Source organism: Camellia sinensis, chromosome 5, assembly GCF_055761805.1.
Source record: "Camellia sinensis isolate YWXY chromosome 5, ASM5576180v1, whole genome shotgun sequence".
NCBI lineage: Eukaryota > Viridiplantae > Streptophyta > Magnoliopsida > Ericales > Theaceae > Camellia > Camellia sinensis.
This window is the reverse complement of record NC_138965.1, coordinates 143783396-143803420: the sequence shown is the minus strand read 5'-3', so window position 1 is coordinate 143803420 and position 20025 is coordinate 143783396. Positions and strand designations below refer to the sequence as shown.

At 33.0% G+C, this 20025-nt stretch overlaps 1 pseudogene across 1 annotated transcript; it reads left to right on the top strand.

Annotated features, from left to right (window-relative positions):
* Positions 1 to 6597: 6597 nt before the first annotated feature.
* Positions 6598 to 18659, top strand: LOC114287823 (uncharacterized; annotated as a pseudogene). Its single transcript, XR_014330262.1, has 14 exons — positions 6598 to 7631; positions 7786 to 7896; positions 8970 to 9080; positions 9237 to 9370; positions 10812 to 10898; positions 11025 to 11098; positions 11853 to 12036; positions 12169 to 12240; positions 12722 to 12761; positions 15032 to 15312; positions 16744 to 16921; positions 17036 to 17247; positions 17997 to 18125; positions 18384 to 18659. The product of XR_014330262.1 is annotated as an uncharacterized LOC114287823 (transcript).
* The last annotated feature ends 1366 nt before the right edge of the window (positions 18660 to 20025 follow it).

Below are 20025 nucleotides of genomic sequence, written 5' to 3'. Positions count from 1 at the left end.
CTAACACATATAGCATAACCAAACACCCTTTGACACCACTTTGCTCATAACCATTACCCACATATCTCATAACCAACATCACATATATCATAACTACTAATCACATATCTCATAATCAAACATTCTTTGACTTATAACTATACCACTCTGCTCATAACCAAAACCACATATCTCATTATCACTAATCATATATCTCATTTCCTTTACCCACATATGTTATAACCACATCTCATAACCTGCACCCTTCGTTTCATAATCAATATCACATATACCATAACCACTAATCATATATCTCATAACCACTACTTACATATAGGGGTGTAAATTTGGCCCACGAGCTCGCGGCACACCCAAAGTCCGCTCGTGCCCTGGGTAGGCCGAACTAGGCTCCAGCCTAAACCCAACCTAAGATATGTGTTCTAGAGCCCGGCCCGACCCTGGTGTTATGGAGTGTGACCCATCCCGTGAGCTCACCCCTAAATTTTCTTCCCTATCTGGCTCGACTCGACCCCAATGGCTCCCTACCCCCCTTGTCAGTGCAATGGTCAAAAATTTAAATCAAAACAATTTGAAAGAGTCATATAACCGTTAATTCCACCAACAATCAATTTTTATTTTATTTTATTTATATATATATATATAAATTAACTCCTCCCTCCCAAGTCCTATAAATACCACCCTTCTCACATTTTATTTCTCACAAACAAATATGTCTCTCAAACTCTCATTCTCTCTAAACTCTCAACTCTCTCAATTAATTTTGAACTGTTATCCCTAAGTGACAATTGCAATTGATCACCTATCTCTATTTTAACTTTATTTTTAGTCATGGTATCTTCATTAAAAATAATCGAAATAATAATATACAAACGATATACTTTTTAAAATATCTATATACACTTATAGACATATATATATATATATAATTTAACTAAATTTTAATAAAAATATGCTGAAAAAAATTATCTATGACGTGATTTTATTTTGTTGTACTAAATAATTTTTCTCCTAAATTTCTTTCCCAACTATTCTTCGTCTTTTTCTCCACTCAATTTTCTTTCCCTTGATTTGTCCTAGTTATGCCTGAGCTCTCTCTACTTCTTAATCAGACTTCTCTATTTCGTTGAAATCATCGAACGACCATTGTTGATAGTTCTTCCTCACTGGATTCTTCTTCTCTATACTCTTGTGTCTCTGCAATAGATCTTTGAACTCGTCACTATTTTCTCTGTCTATTTCACTATTCATTCTGGTGATATTTCTCTATCTAGTAAATGCATTTATCTCGAAACTCTAGCTCTTTCACATTAATATGTCATACATATACAAACCTGTGGCCGTAGTTATGATTTTATCAATTTGTACATATGTTATAGAACTGTTGAAAAATGAATATTATGCATTTTGTTGTACTATTTTGCTATCTTAGCTCTCTTCATCTGTCAAACATCTCTCATTCCTTATTGTCACTGTAGATATCTCCGATGTTCCTTATCGGAAACAACACCATCTTTGACATTATTTTCACAGGCGATAAGTCCGTTCAGTCTCTCTTTCTCATATTCCCTTTCCTTTCGCTCTATTGGTTAATCTTCTCTAACTCTCATTTTTTGTTCCATGGCTTAAGTCGTGGATTAAATTATTAATTATTGTCATTACATTCTGTGTTTATCGGTTCCATGGCTTAAGCCGTGGTTTATAAATGGTTGTCTCAGTTTATAAATTTGAGGAAAAAACGTAAACTTAAAAAATGAGTTTACGTTTTCAGTTTTCAATTTTTTTTTCAAATATTTTTTTACCAATTAAATTTTTTTCAATTAATTTTTTTTGAAATAATTTTTTTTCAATTAATTTTTTTCCAAATATTTTTTTTCCCAATTAATTTTTTTTCAATTTTTTTAATTATTTTTTTAATTAATTTTTTTTCAAGTATAATGTGTGTGATCCCATTGTCATAAATAATAAATATAAATATAAATATTTTAGGCCTGAACAAACATATTTTTTAGTTTATGTTTTTAAATTTTTTTTAACATTTTGTTCAACCAAACGCGTTTGTAATTTATGTTTTTCTAAAAATAAACAAAAACCGATTTATAAAATTTTCTTAAACATAAACCAAAAACGTAAAAGTTACCAAACGCTACCTAAAATTTGGTCTATTATGTTTATGCCAATTTATGGTGTGATTATACATTTTGTAGTTGATGAGTAAAATACCTTTTTTTTAGTATTAATTTTACTTAATAAAAATAGATGAGGATTTCTATTAAAATTAAATAAATAAAAATTTGAGTATAAATTGATAAAATTATAAATTAATAATTTATTTTATTATAAGACTCTAAATTAATTGATTTTTTTATTATGATTATTACATAATTTCCCCCAAATAATTTCCTCCAAAAATTTGGAAGTGAAAATTAAAATTCCCTCCTTCCATGACAAATCCCTCAGACTCCCAAACGTCTTCAAAATTTTCTCTCTCTCTCTCTTTCTCTCTCTCTCTCTCTCTCTCTCTCTCTCTCTCGGTCGTTGCCACTGCCCTTGCCACCGCCGAGACCTATTTTGCTTTCACCGCAACATCCTCCACCGTGGAGAAAAGCTCCCAAAGTTGTTGACGAAGATCTCTATAGGATCTCGCCGGAGCTCCTCCTCGCCACGCACCGAAGAGTGAGTTTATTCCTTTGCCCTTTTCTTTTCCTTGTTTTAGCAAGCTACATGCCTCAATGTATATCTCTTTCTCTCTCACTCGCTCTGCAACTTGTTTCTCTTCCTTTCTCCATCTCCATTCTATGAAACCCTAGACCGAAATCCCCTTCTTCGAAACTGCCCCTTTCACCTTTGTGAACTCACTGGGTTGGTTTATAAAATTTGGAAAATATGATTTGAATAGGTTTAGGTTTTTTACGTTTGTTAGTTGTGTTGATTCCATATATATATATATACTTGAAATTTGGCTTATGTGTGAGATCTGATGTGTGGGTAATTGAATTTTGTACTCATGTAACTGATATGAGACTAATTTTTTATTTGAAATCTGTTTATTTGATCCATTTGAGTGTAAAGTCCATTTTTTTAACTAGTTAAATAAGCCTTTTGATCCATTTGTTTTTTCTGTTTTAAAAAAATGGTACACCCAATTTAGTCCTTATTGGATGGAGGTCTCGAATAATTTTGTTTATCTAGCTTTCTCAAATTATATTTAACTTTTTGTATCGCCTTGATGCTTTTTTAATAAAGTTTGATTATTTATCCCAAAAAAAAAACATTATATTTAACTCTTTACTTCCAAACAAAAATTCTTCTAATGATACTGATTTTAATCCGTGCAGATCAAGGATAAAACTGGTGAGCAAATAGGTGAAACTAAAGGTATGATGTGTGATTAAAAAGAAGTTTTTCTTAATGTTAGATGGCATTTATGAAAATTTGCTTCTGATCTGTTACTGCTACATGTTGTTTCAATGGTGATTTAATTTTGATGGGAAAACATGACAATCATCTGAACAGTATGATAGCTGACCTAGAATTATCATGAAGAAAAAATTATCTGAATTGATAGTGTTTTCCTGTTTCAAGCTAATAACCTACCAGAACTACATTTAATCCCAAACAATTGCCTGATTTTGAGTAGTAGTTCCCCCATTCACAAATATAAATAAAAATCTTATGAACAAGGTAAGTTGTTCTAACTTATTGAACTTAACTAACAGGGAAGTGTAGTGTTAAGAGCTATATCGTTTCAAAAAATGTGGTATGGACATATCATTTCATGATCCTTTTGGCTATTATGGAGTTTCAGTGTTTCATATGTCTTTGGAATTTCAGAATGATGCAGTGAAGAACCTAGTGACTAAGTTACACTCTGCTAAAGCTAAGCTTGATTTAGTGACACAAACAAAATGCAAATTTGTTTTGGAGAATAGAAAGGTTCATATATTAAATTCTGATTTCTATAGCTTGAGTGGATATACATAGATACTAAGGGTAGAGTGTTTTTTTTTTTAATTTTTTTATGTCATTGTTATTACTGTTTATATTTTTACTGACCTTTAAGTGTTTTGAATTGCCTAAAGAGTCAATGTTGCTATTCAGAGAGAACTTCACAAACCCGAGTCTGATCGTTCTTGCATACATCTGGAGTTCGATGTATTTTTTCCTTTTATTTTTTGGTTGTTTTTGTTGTTTGATTTTGGTTTAGAAATAATCATGCAATGTTTGCCTAAATTTAGTTAATATATTGAAATAGCAGTAAAGTTTTATCCATATTATTGCTATTTTTCAGCTTTATTACAAGTCCATTTGAGTGTAACTTATTTAACTACTAAACTGGGTGTATCAATTTGAGTGTAAAGTCCATGTTTTTCTATGGTAGAATCATAGGGGGAATTGTAGTATCAAAAATCAAGTGCATAGTAATTTTTCAAAATTTTATATAATTCTGTTTATGATGACATGATAAATATATGAATATTTGCACAAATTTGTGTGATTTATCATGAAGATGACTTCCAAAATGTTTGAAACTAGACTAATAAGTTCAAAGAGTGACAAAGATACAAAGTACCCATCTTTTCCATCAAAGAATAACAAACAGCCCCAAAATATGGAAACTTGTCAACTAGTGGTTTGAAAATTAATCTGAAAACTCCCGTGAATCCAATATTTTGACCTATACAAAAATAATTTGTTATGGGGTGATCACGACATGTGTTCAATGTTAACTATTCTCACTGAAGATTTTTGTTTAATTCTTCAGAAACCACAGTTCAAGATGAACAATAGAGTCACTACAAGAAATTACACTTTTGGCGACTACTTTTGGCTACAACGTCAATTTTTCGTAGCCAAAAGTATATTTTTGGCGACACAGTGCTCAATTTCGTTGGGAAAAGTAGACCTTTACCAACGCAATTTATTATCGTCGCTAGAAAAACATAACATTGACTAGGCGCCAAAAATATTGGTTGGCGCCAAAATTTCATAAATTTTAGCTACGAGGCTTATTTTTTAGCAACGCAATAAGCGTCGTTATTAATGTGCTTACTTTTGGCAACGACAAGTTGGCATAGGCAAAGAGTTAAACATTTAGCGACGATAATACTATTCGTCGGCAAAAGTTTTGGTAGTGAAATGAGGTGATTTAGTTATTTGTATTTTTATTATAATTTTTCAATTTTTTAAAAATATTCTAATTATTGAATTGTAAAATTAAAGTGAACATTGAATTAGATCACAAAATGAACCCATTAAGCCCAAAAACACTCTTAAGTTTATATGGCTAATTTGAGATAATCTAAACTTTTTCAAAGAATCTTGTTAAATTATCAATTTCAATATGTTTGGTTTTATTTTCAGAAACTTATTTTAGAATTTTTTTTTCTAAAAAACTAAAAAAAAAATTGGTGAAAAAATAAAAAAATACTTATTATTTTTGCATAATTTTATTTTTTAGGAGGTCATAAATAATTTTTTAAATTTTGAATATATAATTTTGATTTTTAATGTTCAAATTAATTTAATTTTTTTTATATATTTATAGCATTCATTCCAATTTTAACAGTCTTTTAAAAATGCTGTAAAAGATCAGTTAAGTTTTCAAATGGCATTTTATTATTGTTATAATTGAAAAGATAAAGCTGAGGAAAACATTAAAACCAAAATCCCTAAAACTTTGGCGCGAACATTCCCCGGTTTGGGTTCCTTATTCTCCTCTGATCATGGACGGGTTACCTCCTTATTCCCCGCTGGTTTGGGTTCCCTTATTCTTCTCTCAGTTCTTAGGGTTTTTGAAGTAAATCAATTTCAAAGAAAACTGGAGGTAGTACTCTCTCTCTCTCTCTCTCTCGATTTATTATATAAATATATATTGATTATAGTTGCTGTTTATTTTGATATGAAGGATCGAAGACTATTTATTGATCTCAGGTCCCATAGAGAGAAGAAAGAGATTCCAGGTCCCATAGAATTTTGAAGGATTTGTTGGTACCGTTTGTTGCTGCCGTGCGAGACCATCGGTGCTTCAGTCTACCCCTACAGGTTTGTTCCCTTTTTGCTTTGTATCTCACTTCCCCTGCTTTTCTCTCTCAATTTCTCAACTGAAGCTATGGATGTCTATTTTCACTTTGTCTATTCTGTAACTACTTGTTATGTCAATAATCTTAGATAGGTTTCTGGGTTATTGTTATTTCTTGTAAAGATTGAGACCCTCTTGGTTCTTTTCTCTCATTTGGCTCTCATCATCTGAAGAACATTTTAAAGTGCAAAGAGTGGCAGCAATGTTAAACAAAAGAAATCTAAAATTGTTCGGCAAAAGAAATCTAAAAATGAAGAGTTGTATCTTACCATTATATTCGGCAAAATAAAACTATGATAAAATCTAATGCTAATAGCACTCCTCAAATCAATTTGATTGTTCTGTGAAAAAGTTATTGCTAGTAGTTGAACTCCTCCATGACCCTGTTCCCCTAATACATAATCCTAATCTATAGTAAATGAAGATATTCGTTTTATTGTTGAATCAGTGGTCCTGAAGATTTAAGTAGCTGAATACTAATGTTGAAAATTTAATGAGTTTGTCCATAGAGATTAAAATATAAACTACTACTCAGTAACCATGTTTAGCATTCAATGAAAAGTTCTTTGGAATGAAAATCTGAGAGGTTAAAGGTTGTCTTGGACCATGGTTTGTGTTCATCAACCAAAATTGTTGAAACTTGAAATTGAAAGATATGGAGTTGGAGCCTTTTCCTCAAGGCTTTAGCCACTTTATCCAGGGTCTGAAAGATTTGAGGTCTGAGCTTTCCCCTTTAATCTCACTGGATGCTAATTGGGATGTAAGTTACCTTGCCTTGATGAGATTTCTAAAGTCAGATTGAAGGTGAGTAATCCATGTCAAGGTTTATGTAGCTTGACTATTATCTCTCTGTTGCTCTTCTTATCTCTCAATTCTCTTCTCTCCATCTTTTTCTATATTATCCAAGTTATACTCAATTCTTTAAAATTGCATCGGCAGATATATATGCTTCTCAAAGTAAATAAAAATATAATTATAGTTCAAGATAAATTTTGCCTCGAGATAGTTTGGAACTTGAATTATTAATTCAATTTGTTCATGTTTTGTTTCCATTTGTTGAAGTTTACTATACAATATTCTGTTGTCCCTAAAAAGAAAAAGAAGAAGAAGATTACTATTAGTCACATGTGGAGCCTATTAGGAAAGGAAAGAATCAATTGGCATTTAATCAGATCATATCATATACAAACTCTAGCATTCATTGTGAAAAAAAAAAGGAAAAAAAAAAGATCTTTATTTAATTTTTTTTCTTAATGCTTGGCAATGGTGTTTTACTATAGAATGGAAAAATCATAAAATAATTGTGATGAAACGAAATGGACTTTCTTTCTGTATTCAAATGTTAAGTTTGGATGTCCCCTATTATAGCCATCCATTCTCCTATGGTGTTACTGAATTGGGTTTGGAATTTGATGGTATAACATAATATCATTGATGTTCAGCACGGATGGGTCCGTTGGAAACACAATTGCATTTGCGTCACAATTGCATCTTTTGGTGAATGTGCTAGATATGTCTTTTGAGGCTCAATTTATCGAAGATTTTGTGTCAGGTTTGAAAACTCTATGTGAGTGTCCTGCCATTTTTCTATTAAAGATGTATCTAGTTTTAATAAGTGATAGCTCCGGGTTGTATCATTTCATGATGTGACATCAGGTTGCTTAAAATTTTCTCACTTTTATATTCTTCTTTATGTTTGGTAACAGTTGAAAACTCGGGATCTGATAATTTGAAGTCTTCATCAGTCATACCTCTGCCAACTGTTCTTGATCGTGTGCTTAAAGATCTCTTTCATGAGGGTACATTCCTTCCATTTTCTTTTCTTATCTCTTATTTGCTGCTGTTAATGTGATTGATAATTTAAACTTCAAATTTGGACATAATGACTAAATTGAAACTAGACTGTGTATGTAGGGACCAAAATTGTTCAATTCGAAACTATAAGGACTAAAATGAATTTTGGATCAAACTATAGGGGCGAAAAGTGTAATTAAACCCTGGTGTTTATCATATAATTAGATGGCATAGAATGTGAACCTACTACCATATAAGAGAAGCCCTGACATTACAAAAGTACGAATACATGCACGGATATGGAAATAACACGATAGGTACATACAGACTTGACATTTTTTCAAAAGAATCAAGACACCACCATTACATGGTAATAAATGAAAATAAATTTTGATATATATACATAAAAACAATAACTAATTCTTTATTTATTTATTTATTTTATTACAAATACATTTTAACAAAAATAGTTAGAAATTGCTTTTCACATTCTTCATGTTGGAGAAGTATGGATAAGAACTCTTAATATCTATTTTAGAAAGTTCTATTCATAAACAAATTAAAGGTTTTGTAGCTATGATAATTCCCAAGAATATCTATTAATTATGTGATTGAAGATGATTAGTAAGGTAGCCGACTGAGTTGAGTTTTGTTGCTTGAGCAAGACTAGCAGCTTGCAAGCCTAGATGACAAGCTCCTAGCAGGCTAAGCCTGATTTGCTATCATTGACTTTTGTTTATGTTCATTGCATGAAACTCTTAGCAGTTATGAAACATGTAACCTTTATCATGCTTACAATGGATACTCATTTTTGCGGGATGTGTAGTGGTGCATGGATGGGTGGGCGTGTGTTTTGTAGATCTCACGAAAGGGACATTATTGTTAGAACAGAGTTATTAAAGAAATGAACATACCTGGAATTTATATGCATTTGTGAATTTCACAAATTTGGAGATGCATTTAATTTGCATGCAAGTTTATTATGTACTGCTGTATGGTTGAAAATTTAGATTCTAGAATTGAATGCAGGTGGACTTTAATATCTAATGTTTCTTTCATGACAATGTCCTCATGCAACTTGCAGGAGTGCAGCTCCTTGATTTCACTGAGCATAAGAATTCTCGAGCTATTAAAGGCGCACCACTTGACTCACTTTTTGCGCAGTTTTGCTTACACTCACTTTGGTTTGGCAACTGCAACATACGTGGTATGTATCTAAGTCAAGAATGATTTCCTTTGGATGGTGACACTCTGTTAGAGACATTAAATTATTAATCATCTACATGGGATTTGGTTTGTATTAGACCATTCGGAATGTGGACTCACCCCATTTTGACTATGCTTTTCTTTTATGTTTGATTAGCTATTGCTGTGCTTTGGATAGAATTTGTTAGACAAGTTCGTTGGTGTTGGGAAGAGTCACAACCTTTACCTCGGATGCCAACCACTGGTGTGATTGACTTGTCAACTTGTTTGGTCAACCAGAAACTACACATGGTAATAGTACATCATTTCATTAGAGAAATGTTAATAGGGTTAGTTCCTTGTGCATTTCTTGGACATTATGCTGTGAGAACTGAAGGTTCTGAAAGACCACAAGCTTTGTCTACCCCTCCGCCTTGACAAATGTAGGCCTTGAATAATTGAATTTGTATTGACAAATTGCTGAACTTGGCCTTTTCTTCAGTTAGTTTACGAACCTTATTAATGAAACATGCATACCTGAAGTGCTGAATGAATTATAATTCATTTAATTGCATTTAATTTATAATTAGAATTTATATCTCAAGAATGTTTAGATAGCATGCTTTTAGATACTTCCATTCAAGACTTGTTCTTCATACAAGCCTGGGGGCTCTTATAAATGTTGAAGTTGTGAAGATGCTTTGGATCTTGTAACTAATGAGCTAGTTAACTTTTGTTTCTGTAAATTGCTTTCAATGTACTTTATTGTAGCCATTTGTTTTGGTATTATGCATGGCAGTTAGGTGGTGAATGGTGATTGACAAAATTGAAAATTTGCCCCTGAAATTTTAGTGCAAGTGGTTCTATTGAAGACTTTAAGCTGCCAAATGTGCACAGCTGAAAATGTTGTGGTAATACTTGAAATTCAAGCTCTGAAATCAAATACTCTTTTATAAGGAAGAAAAAAAAAATTCACTTGGAAGATAACTAAAAGTGTTTCTAAACCAAACAAAACTAACCTTTGTGTCCCAATCAAGTGGGGTAGGCTGCATGAATCCTTCCAGATATCTTTATAGTTGTATGTTTGGTTGGAGACTGTAGTAATTGCATATCAATATATACTTGCCCTCTGCTAATATTACTGTAACCAGATATGGTCAGTCAGTACTCAGTTCCAAACTTTGGACTACATTTGGGACAAATTCCACTGGGCCAACTAGTTATAAATTCCTTTATGCTACAAGAGTGTTGCACTTTTCTAAATGTAAGAACGTCATTGTTTTATTATGTGATTGCAATTGGACACTGTTTTATTATGTGATTGCAATTGGATAGCCATCTATTTGCAGCTCTTGCTACCTGTAATCCTTATAAATTGGAATTTTACATCCACATAACACTTCAGACGGAAAGACTTAAACGCGTTGTCTGATCGGTTTCTGTTGGGATTTTCTTTTTCTGTAGTCTTATTTAAATTAATTGATAATAGATGTGATTTTGCAGGACTTGCTGAAAACAAATAGTATTGTTTCAGTAGGTTAGCACTAGGGACTTTGTTGCAATTATGTAGTTTGACAATGGATATTGTTTATGAAAACTGATATTGATGACATGCTGTCATGGTCTTGAGATTTCTTAAGCATCCTTTTGATGTTTTCTTTCTCTCTTTTCTACTTTTTGGGATTTTTCCAGAATATTTTGTGGTTAGAGTCGTGAGACCATAATTGTATTTCTTTGCCACTTCATTGTTCAACTTGCAATATGCATTGAGAAGAATCGTCAACTAACTCAAAAGTTTCAAGATGGTGAAAACGAAGATCATGTTTCTGCTCAAGTTGAGGTTGTGTCTTATTTTACCTTTGCTGTCAATATTCTTATAATGTCTCCGTGTTCGAGAATCAGTAAACGTCGTTCTTCTTTTGCTTTTTGGCTTGAAGTACTATGCGACTGTAAAATGTAAATACAGGAAGCTGGTCAGGTCAATGGAGACTTATCTCATATGAGAATGCCTAGTGAGGATTTTGTTGGGAAACGAGACAGGTGAACTAAGCAAGTGAGAAGCCTTTTGTTTTCATAATTAAATACTAATTGCAAATCCATTGAGGCTGTGGAATTTTATTGAAGTTTTTTTTATATTGTTTTTATTTTTTGCTCTTCATTTAAAGTATGAGTATTATTCTGGTATGAATATTATTCTGTTTTGGAAGTTTGTTTAATTTTACCTTGACATTCTTGATTACTATGCTCAGGTTGTCTTCATGGCTTTCTTGTGGAGGAAGAATAGAAACTCCTACAATGTCATTGACACAGTGATTCTTTTAGATTAGGCTGGATGTGTGTTTGGTTTGATATTCCAAAAGACTAACTATAATTTAATGAATTTAAATCTTTTTTTGCCTTCTCTCTGTTGTATATTTTGAAGAGTTGCTCAAATATTATAGTGGCATATTTTTATTATGTTGATGTTAAAGATCAGTAAGAACCTGAAACTGAATTTGCATATCACAACCATTTGGAATATGAGAAACTAGAGTGACAACAAGTGGCGCTATTAAGTGCTTGAAACCCTAAACATGAAAGTTACATGCAGTAAATGGCTTGTCCTAGTGCCCATGGTACTAGTTCTTTTTAAGTATTTATTACTAATAATTGCTTACCAAAGTAGTGAACTTACAAGATAACTTTGCACTAAATAGATATGATAGGATTACATTAATTTTGGACTTTCTGCTGATTGCCCTTTTTTATATCCCATTCATGTGATTCACTCATACTCTTTGTGCTCACTATGCAGTGGCTGAATGTCAGATGATTCATGTCATCCTGAAACTTCTGTATTGAGGATGAATTCTGAGGCCCAGGATGTTGTGACATCTTCTGATTTAAGGCCTTCAGATTGTATCAAGAAGGGATCAGCTGGTGTTGTGGGTATGATGCTTCTAAAATCAGACCAGAACTTGCTTGTTCCATTTACGCAGGTTGTTTAAGCTTCAGTAGAGTAAGATTATTTTCTAGTTTTTTTTTTTTTTTTTTTTTTTTTTTTTTTTTTTTTTTAATTCCTAGAATTTTCAATAGAAACAATCTTGACTTGTTCTCCATACTTGTTATAGGATGCACCACTTATGACAGAAGACATGCATGAAGAACGACTCAATGCTTTAGAAGCCTTGGGTTCTTCATTTGTAGGCTTAAACTCTTCGTCATATACATTATGACTGTGGTGAAGATGGCCATTGTGGGAATGCTATTGATATGCATATGCATGTACATGTTGATATTATGACTATCACTAATTATCTCAAAGTATATTTGAATGGTTGCATCTTAGATGTTTTGATAAAGTGGTCACCACTCCACTTGCATCAACTTCAATTCAAGTAAAGTGGTACCAGTTCACTTGCTATTAACTTTGATTTAAACCTTTCATTTTTGGATCATGAAAGTCTGGAAGCCCTAAAAAATAAGAAGACTCTAAGAAACTCCTTTTTTATTTGACAAGTTTAATTTAGTTAGTTGCTCATTGCTTGTGGGAAAACTATTTTGACATTCATTTTGCATTTTAGATAACTTCCCTATTCAAGTGTTGCATGGTAGATAGAGGTCTGTAAATTTGAAGAGTGCATTGATATCAACTGAGAAAATATTGTCTACCATTTTGTACAGAACTTCTCTGCTCAGTTGGAGAGAGATATATTATCTTCAGGTAATAAGCTCATTTTTTACTTCTGCTCGTTTTACTCTTTCCAATAAAGAAGTAGAAGCCATAATTATTTATTTGATAAGTAAGACTGTAAGATATTGAAAAAGCAGCTATGGGGTACAAAGCAAAACTATTTTCGACAAAATAAAGCTCTTCTAAAAAGTCAATAAAAGCAAAAAAAGAATTACAAATCTTCCCTTATAGCCAAAAATGAAAAATATCTAGTGTTATCTTCAATCTGTTTACGTCCATCTGTACATCCTCAAAAGTTTGCCGATACCGTTCTCTCCAAAGGTACAATATCAAAGTCTCAATCAAAGCCTTGTTCCTTTGCTTTGATTGACAACGTCTCTGCCATGGCTAATACAACTGGAGTAGTGATTTCAACATCGTACTAAAAAATTCAACCTCTTAGGCTTTTGCTAAGGCAACTAATTTTGTTCTCTCTGAAGTTGGTAAATGTAAACCAAAAACTTCAGTGGATGCTGAAGACTAAGAAAGTAAAGCTCCATAGCTCACTACTAGTCACATTAGGAATGCAAAAAATTTGTCAGCTGCACAGTTTGAGAGTGTGATTGGAGTGGGAAGGGCAGGTTAGGTGAGAAAATTGTGTGGGTCAGTTGACTGGCAGTTAAGAATTTATTAATGTGCTCATTAACCAACTAGAAACCTTTATATTATATTCTCATATAGTCCTATCGATAGACATTCCCTGCCCCTATGTTGTCCCTAAATCTAATATCAGTTTTTTATTAGATGAGACCCTCCATCAAAGCACGTATGGCTCACTCACTCATTTATCTCTCTTTCTCACTATCTGAAACTCCTTCCCCTTTTGTGTCTCCCACCTGTCTTCCCTCACTCTTAACCCTGTGGATCCACATCTCCCCCTATGAATTTAATACATAATCGGGTAATTATTTTATTTGTGTGTGCAGTACATTGATAGGACAATAGAGGATTGTTTCTTTAACTCTATGTTTACCTTAACTCCTAGTTGGCCAGAATGATATCTGATTGATTGTTCAACTTAAGATTTGGCTTTTTAGACTTTGTTCAGGCGAAGGGGGGAAAGTTGGAGAAGTGTCTCGAGGGTTTGGATTTAGTTCTTAAGGAATAAAATTACGGGTAGATTTTGATATGGTAGATTTATTGTGATGGTGGCTTGGTTTTTGGGAACTAAAATGACATTGAATGGAACAGTTACATAGATGATTTAGATGGCCCATTTCAAATGGATCATGTTGACTGAAATTGGAAACTTCAGGGATGGAATTGAGAAAATTGGAACTTGACCAAAGTGACCTGAAACAACAAAAATATCATAATTATGAAAAGAGTGTGGCATACATAAAGCCTGGACATATTTATAAAAGCTGAAATCAACGTTCTAGATGAAGTTGATCTGAGGTGCTATTTTAGGGGTGGTGTGAAGATGACAAAAACTAGAGATTCAAGTTTGAAAGGTTACATCCTAGTGCCAAAAGGCACAGATTAGATTCAAAATGTATTGGATGAATCCCAAAACCAGTAATTCAACATTTGTTAAAGAGTCTTATAGTAAAAACTGAAAAACCCATGAACTTATGCACAAACATAACGTAACATTTGGTGCCCATATAACAAAAACCACAAATGATCACAGAACATACATACTTTTCCGTCTACAAATTCGGCTGGCAAAAAATAAAACGTATTTGGAAAATACCCTTTTTTTAGTGTAACAAATTAAATTAAAAAAATCCATGTAATGCTGACTAAACTCGACAAAGTCTTGTCCCAACTACTTGGGGGTCAGCTACAAGAATCCTGTTTTGCCATTCTGCTTGTTTAAGGGGCATAATTCAGTTAAAACATGAGCATACCCTCAATAGCATTTCAAATGTTTATGTTTTTTCCCCTCATACAGAATGAGATTGTTTTACTATTTCTCAGCCTTGTTAAACATGACCTGAAGCTTGTTTTCTTTTGCTGCATTTGGTTTTTGTTTCACAGAAAATTTGAGAACATGTGCAAATTTTTTCTCCTGTTTTCATTACATGAATTTGTTTTACTGTTAAATCTTTTTTTCATTTTCCCAGCTGTATGGCTGTGCACTTCGTTTTTTTTTTTTTTTTAGATTCGTCTTTCATAGCTATGGATTTATGGATCATATCATATGTGAACATGCATGTCTTTCCTATTAAAAAAAATAATGTTTTAAATACATAACCCATTATTAATTTCCTTTCAAAATTAATTTGGTGCTGGATGTTTGTGAAAATCTGAATCAGACATGTCAGCATTCAAAGTAGCAAATCCAGCTGCTGTATTTGAAGATTTTATCCGCTGGCATTCACCTAGAGATTGGAAGAATGATGACTTTGAAGAGAGTGGAGAAGTGTCTACAAATGATGCAATGGAATCGTTAAAAAACAATTGGCCTCCTCGAGGACGACTCTCAGAGAGAATGTCTGAGCATGGGAATTTGTGGCGAAAAATTTGGAATGATGCACCTGCTTTGCCAGCTTCTGAGCAGAAGCCACTTTTGGATCCTAATTGAGAAGGAGAAAAGGTAAAATTCTTTGTAAATGTGCACATCATGCAATTTTTTTTTTTAAATATCTGGACTGCTCTAGTTTTTATGTTTCCCAACAAAATATTAGCAAATGTAGGATGTTACAGCGAAGGTCTCAAGTTCATAAAACTGGTGTTACCACAAGACAGTAATTTCTGATTAAATGGTGATCAACATTTGATGTTTTGAAATGCTTTTCAATTTATGTTTCAAAGCAATAGATTTGACAGTCCAAAATGGTTCTTTCTACCATTGTCTTTCTTGTTTGTTGAAAGATATAGAAAATAATCTACTAAGATCTGATGCTACCTAGAATATGTCTTGGTTCAACAAGTGGAATGGGAATTCAAAATTCAAATGCAATAAGGTATGGTTTGTTGGGAATTGGGATACTTCTAAGCACAAGGCTAACTGCCTTTTAATGGAAGGTTATTAAAACATGCAAGTTGTCTTTTTGCATCTCAACATTTGTCGTATTGGATAAATGTAAAAAAGAAAAGAAAAGAAAAGAAAAGAAAAGAAAGGGAAAAAAAAAAATTCAAGCTCAGTGTATCCCGTCTAAGTATAAATCAAATTCAGTATATTCCTTCTAAGCATGAACTTCGTGTGTCCCATATAAGTTGAGCTATTTATGTGTTGTGGCTTTTTTTAGACTGTCTCTTGAAATACTCTTGTTTGTTAGTTCAAGTTTTTTATTTTTAATTTATTGGAAAACCAAAAGTGGTATAAACTAAAAGGTGTTATGAAGGTGGCAAATGGCTTTACAAAAAGATAAGGCTCTATGATATACAATACATCAAGAGGTATAAACATATCTCCAATGAACTGCACAAAAGGCACAATTGAAATAGTACACTACTCAATCAAAATAAATAAATAAATAAACAAGGAGCAAGGATCCCTTTTGGTTTTAATGAGAACAATTCAAAATAATTACACTCCCTCCATAGTCTGGAAGCACACAATGCAATTGTCTGCCACTCCTTTCTCTTTTGGTTTGATAGGACAACTAGCAAAAAACCCCACACATAATGAGGCATAATCCCAACCATGCCAAAAATCGAACAGTTAAGATCCCATAAATCGTTGGTGAACCTGTGCTAAACAGTATGCATGTGTTCAGCAAAAATGAAGGTAATTATGACAATTTTACTGGGGGTGATTTGACTAAAATACCCTGTTAAAATTATAAAATATGCAATTTAAACAAATGTGGTGATTGTTCTTAATAATTTCGAACCACTTGGCCTTAATTGGATGGTCTCTTTTCAACCTTGTAATTGCAGTTTGGATTCAGTATTTGGAAGAGAAGTAATATGTTCTTCAAACCATATTACTATATATTTTATTGTGTTGACATGGTTCTTTGAGTGCCATTATCTTTTTGGTTTGGAATATTGACCTTTCATGTCACTTTGAACTCTGTAGGTTCTTCATTATTTGGAAACATTGCGACCGCATCTACTGCTGGAACAAATGGTTTGTACTGCCTTCAGAGCTTCAGCTGACACTCTAAACCAGGCAACCTTTGGTGGCTTAAAGCAGATGGTCACCAAAATGGGTCAACTTTATCTTACATTGGCTTCTACACTGAAGCATTTGCAATGTATGCTTGTCTTTATGCTTTCTTGTCATTTATTTTATTTTTCCTGAATCTTAGTTCCATTTTACATAGATGCAAGTTTGCAGAATTTACGTTTTCCCCCTCTCTTCCTTGCAGCAAATCGTCTCTTTGTCGACAGTGAGATTACTGAAGACGTGAAACGGCTTTGTGTTGTTTTTGAACATGTTGAGAAGTTGCTAACTGTTGCAGCTTCTCTTCATCGTAAGTTTTTGCAAGCACCACGCTTGTCAGAAGTAATTTTCAGTGACTACTACGATTTTTACCTACCTACAATGGGGACAGGCGCTGTGGCAGGCAATCATGATATGGTAAATTCCCAAATGACGTGTGTTTTTGGTCTAGCAGTTCAGTAGTTAGCCTAAGGATCTTTCTAGAGTATCACCATTGCTTTCATCAAGGTTATTATTTTAGACAAAAATTATTTATTGAAAAAAGTGATTTTATTTAATTTATATAAAATTATATATGCATATATAAAATAAAATTTTAATATATTATTTGACGTGTATGTGTCCTACTTTTGGAAAAGTGCTCTACATGTTCTAGTCCCACTTCTAGAAAAATGCCGTATCTGCTTGTCTGTGTCGTGTCCGTGTCCCGTACCCATATTTTTTCTTAGGCTTTGATTTGTGACTCCTGGCAGTACTATAGTCAATAATTTGGATGGTCTAATGTTAGATTAGTTCTAGTTGATGCAATTTTTTGGTGATTTTGTGCTATAACACATTTCATGTTTCTTCAATATAATTGTTAGTCTTCCATTCATCAATGACACATATTAGATCTATTTAGATGACACAAGTTGATGTCAAAAATAAATTTTACTTTTTAGTGTTCACCTATAGGGGTCTTGAGAAACAACATAGTGCAATAGTGCCAAAATTTCCCCATAATAAACATGGATTATATTAAGGAAGAAAGAGAGAAACTCCAAGGATCATTTGTAATAGTTTATCTTCCTACATTAAACACTTGCTTGTAGAAATCATTTTGTTCTGGTTTTTTATCATTCACAATTTTATTTTATTTTTAAATTGTGAATTCATGATATATTCAGGTTAAATTGGAGGGAGACATTGACCAAGGTGTGGAATACTACAAGAAGGCTCTGTATTATAATTGGCACTATGCTGATGCCATGTATAATCTAGGCGTTGCATATGGGGAAATGCTGAAGTTTGACATGGTAAATTTGTAGGAAGTAAAACTTTCGTGTCTCTCTATCTCTCTGCTTTTCATGTCTTTCATTCTGAAGCAAACTTCACGTGAATGAAACTGATCTCCTCAAACATTATTCTCTACTAGAAAGTACATTATCTTTATTTTATTTTTTTTCCTTTTTGCAATCATCGTTCATTTTCTTCCTTTCTATTAGTTGCTTTAATGAGAAATTTGATGCATTTCAAATCTAGAACTTGAGAATATTTATTTAATATCTGTGTAGGCAATTGTGTTTTATGAACTTGCTTTCCACTTCAATCCTCATTGTCCAGAGGCATGCAACAATTTAGGAGTGATATACAAAGACCGTGACAACCTTGATAAAGCTGTGGAGTGTTATCAGGCAAAATTATGATGCTTATGTGCAAATTTTAAGTCTCAAATCATCGTGTGCTTGATATTATAAAAATTATTTATTCTTCTGCAGTTGGCTTTACCCACTGATCTGCTGCTGCTGCTGCGGGTGTGCTGCTGCAATGTTGCTGTGAAGCGGGCTGCTACTAGATGCTGGTCTGCTGCAAATTTGGGCTATTGTTAATTTCATGTTTTCATTTTGTTATCTGTTGTTTTTACTATGGGTTCACAATTTGGATGTATTTGAGTATTTTAGTGAGTTTACCCTTTTAGGTTTTATACAACGCTTCCAAAAGCATATTTTTTAGCAGTGTTTTTTTTTCTACACATCAACTTTAGGTGATTTAATATCAATGTTATTAGTTTGTAATAGTAGTGTCTGAGGGATGCCTCTTGTAAATATGTAAATCTTATAAAAAAATATATGAGATTTTTAATTTTTTTTGCCGCTACAAATTTGTTGTTGCCAAAAAGTAAAGCTTTCTCGACAAACAACTTGTCGGTAAATGTGTAGCTAAAAGTTTATTTTTGCCCACTCATGTTGTGTTGCTAAAAGTGTGTTTTTTGCCGATGCCAATTTGTCGTTGCCAAAACTAAAGCTTTACCGACAATCAAATCGTTGGCAAATGGTAACATTTACCGACGTAAATGTGTCGCTAAAAGTTACTTTTGCCCACTCATATTATGTTGGTAGAAGTGAATTTTTTGCCAATGCCAATTTGTCGTTGCCAAAAGTAAAGCTTTAGCGACAAACAAATCGTGGGCAAATGGCAACATTTACCGATGTAAATATGTCGCAAAAGTTTATTTTTGCCGACGCATATGTTGTTGGTAAAAGTATATTTTTTGCCCATGCAAATTTGTGTCACGAAAAGTGCCCCACAATCATCATATTTGAATGACTTTTACCAACGCAAGGTAAATTGCCGACGATGGATGAAGACTTTCATCGACGACTATGTTCGTCGCTAAAGGCATTACTTTTACCAACGCAATGATATTTTCATCGGCAAAAACTTTTGCCAACTCACTTTTGCCTACGGGTTGCCAACGTAGCTTTGTGTGTCGGCAAAATTCTTTGCCAACGAATTTTTCCATTTAGCAACATATTTTGTTGCGTTGCGAAAAATGCAATTTCTTGTAGTGAGTGTTGGATAGGACATTTTTTTTTAGCAACACATGTAAGTGGTTTCTAGAGCTATTATTTTCCTCTGGGGTTTCTCATAGCTGGGTTACAAGTGCATTAAGTATGCAGGGTGTGCAATGAGCACACAAACTATTAGGGGGTCTAATCGTGTTTTTATTTCAATGTCTGTTCGTATTTGTGTTTTTGTTTTTGTGTTCGCTTGCATGCATTTGTTTTGACCTTTTTACCACTTTGAGCTTAATTTAAAACAGGAGAATATTTAGATTTAAATGAAAAGGGTAGCACTACGTAAAACAGGAGAACATTTCTTTTGACAAATTGTGTAGCCAATATATAAGTCATACTAAACGATAAACAATTAATA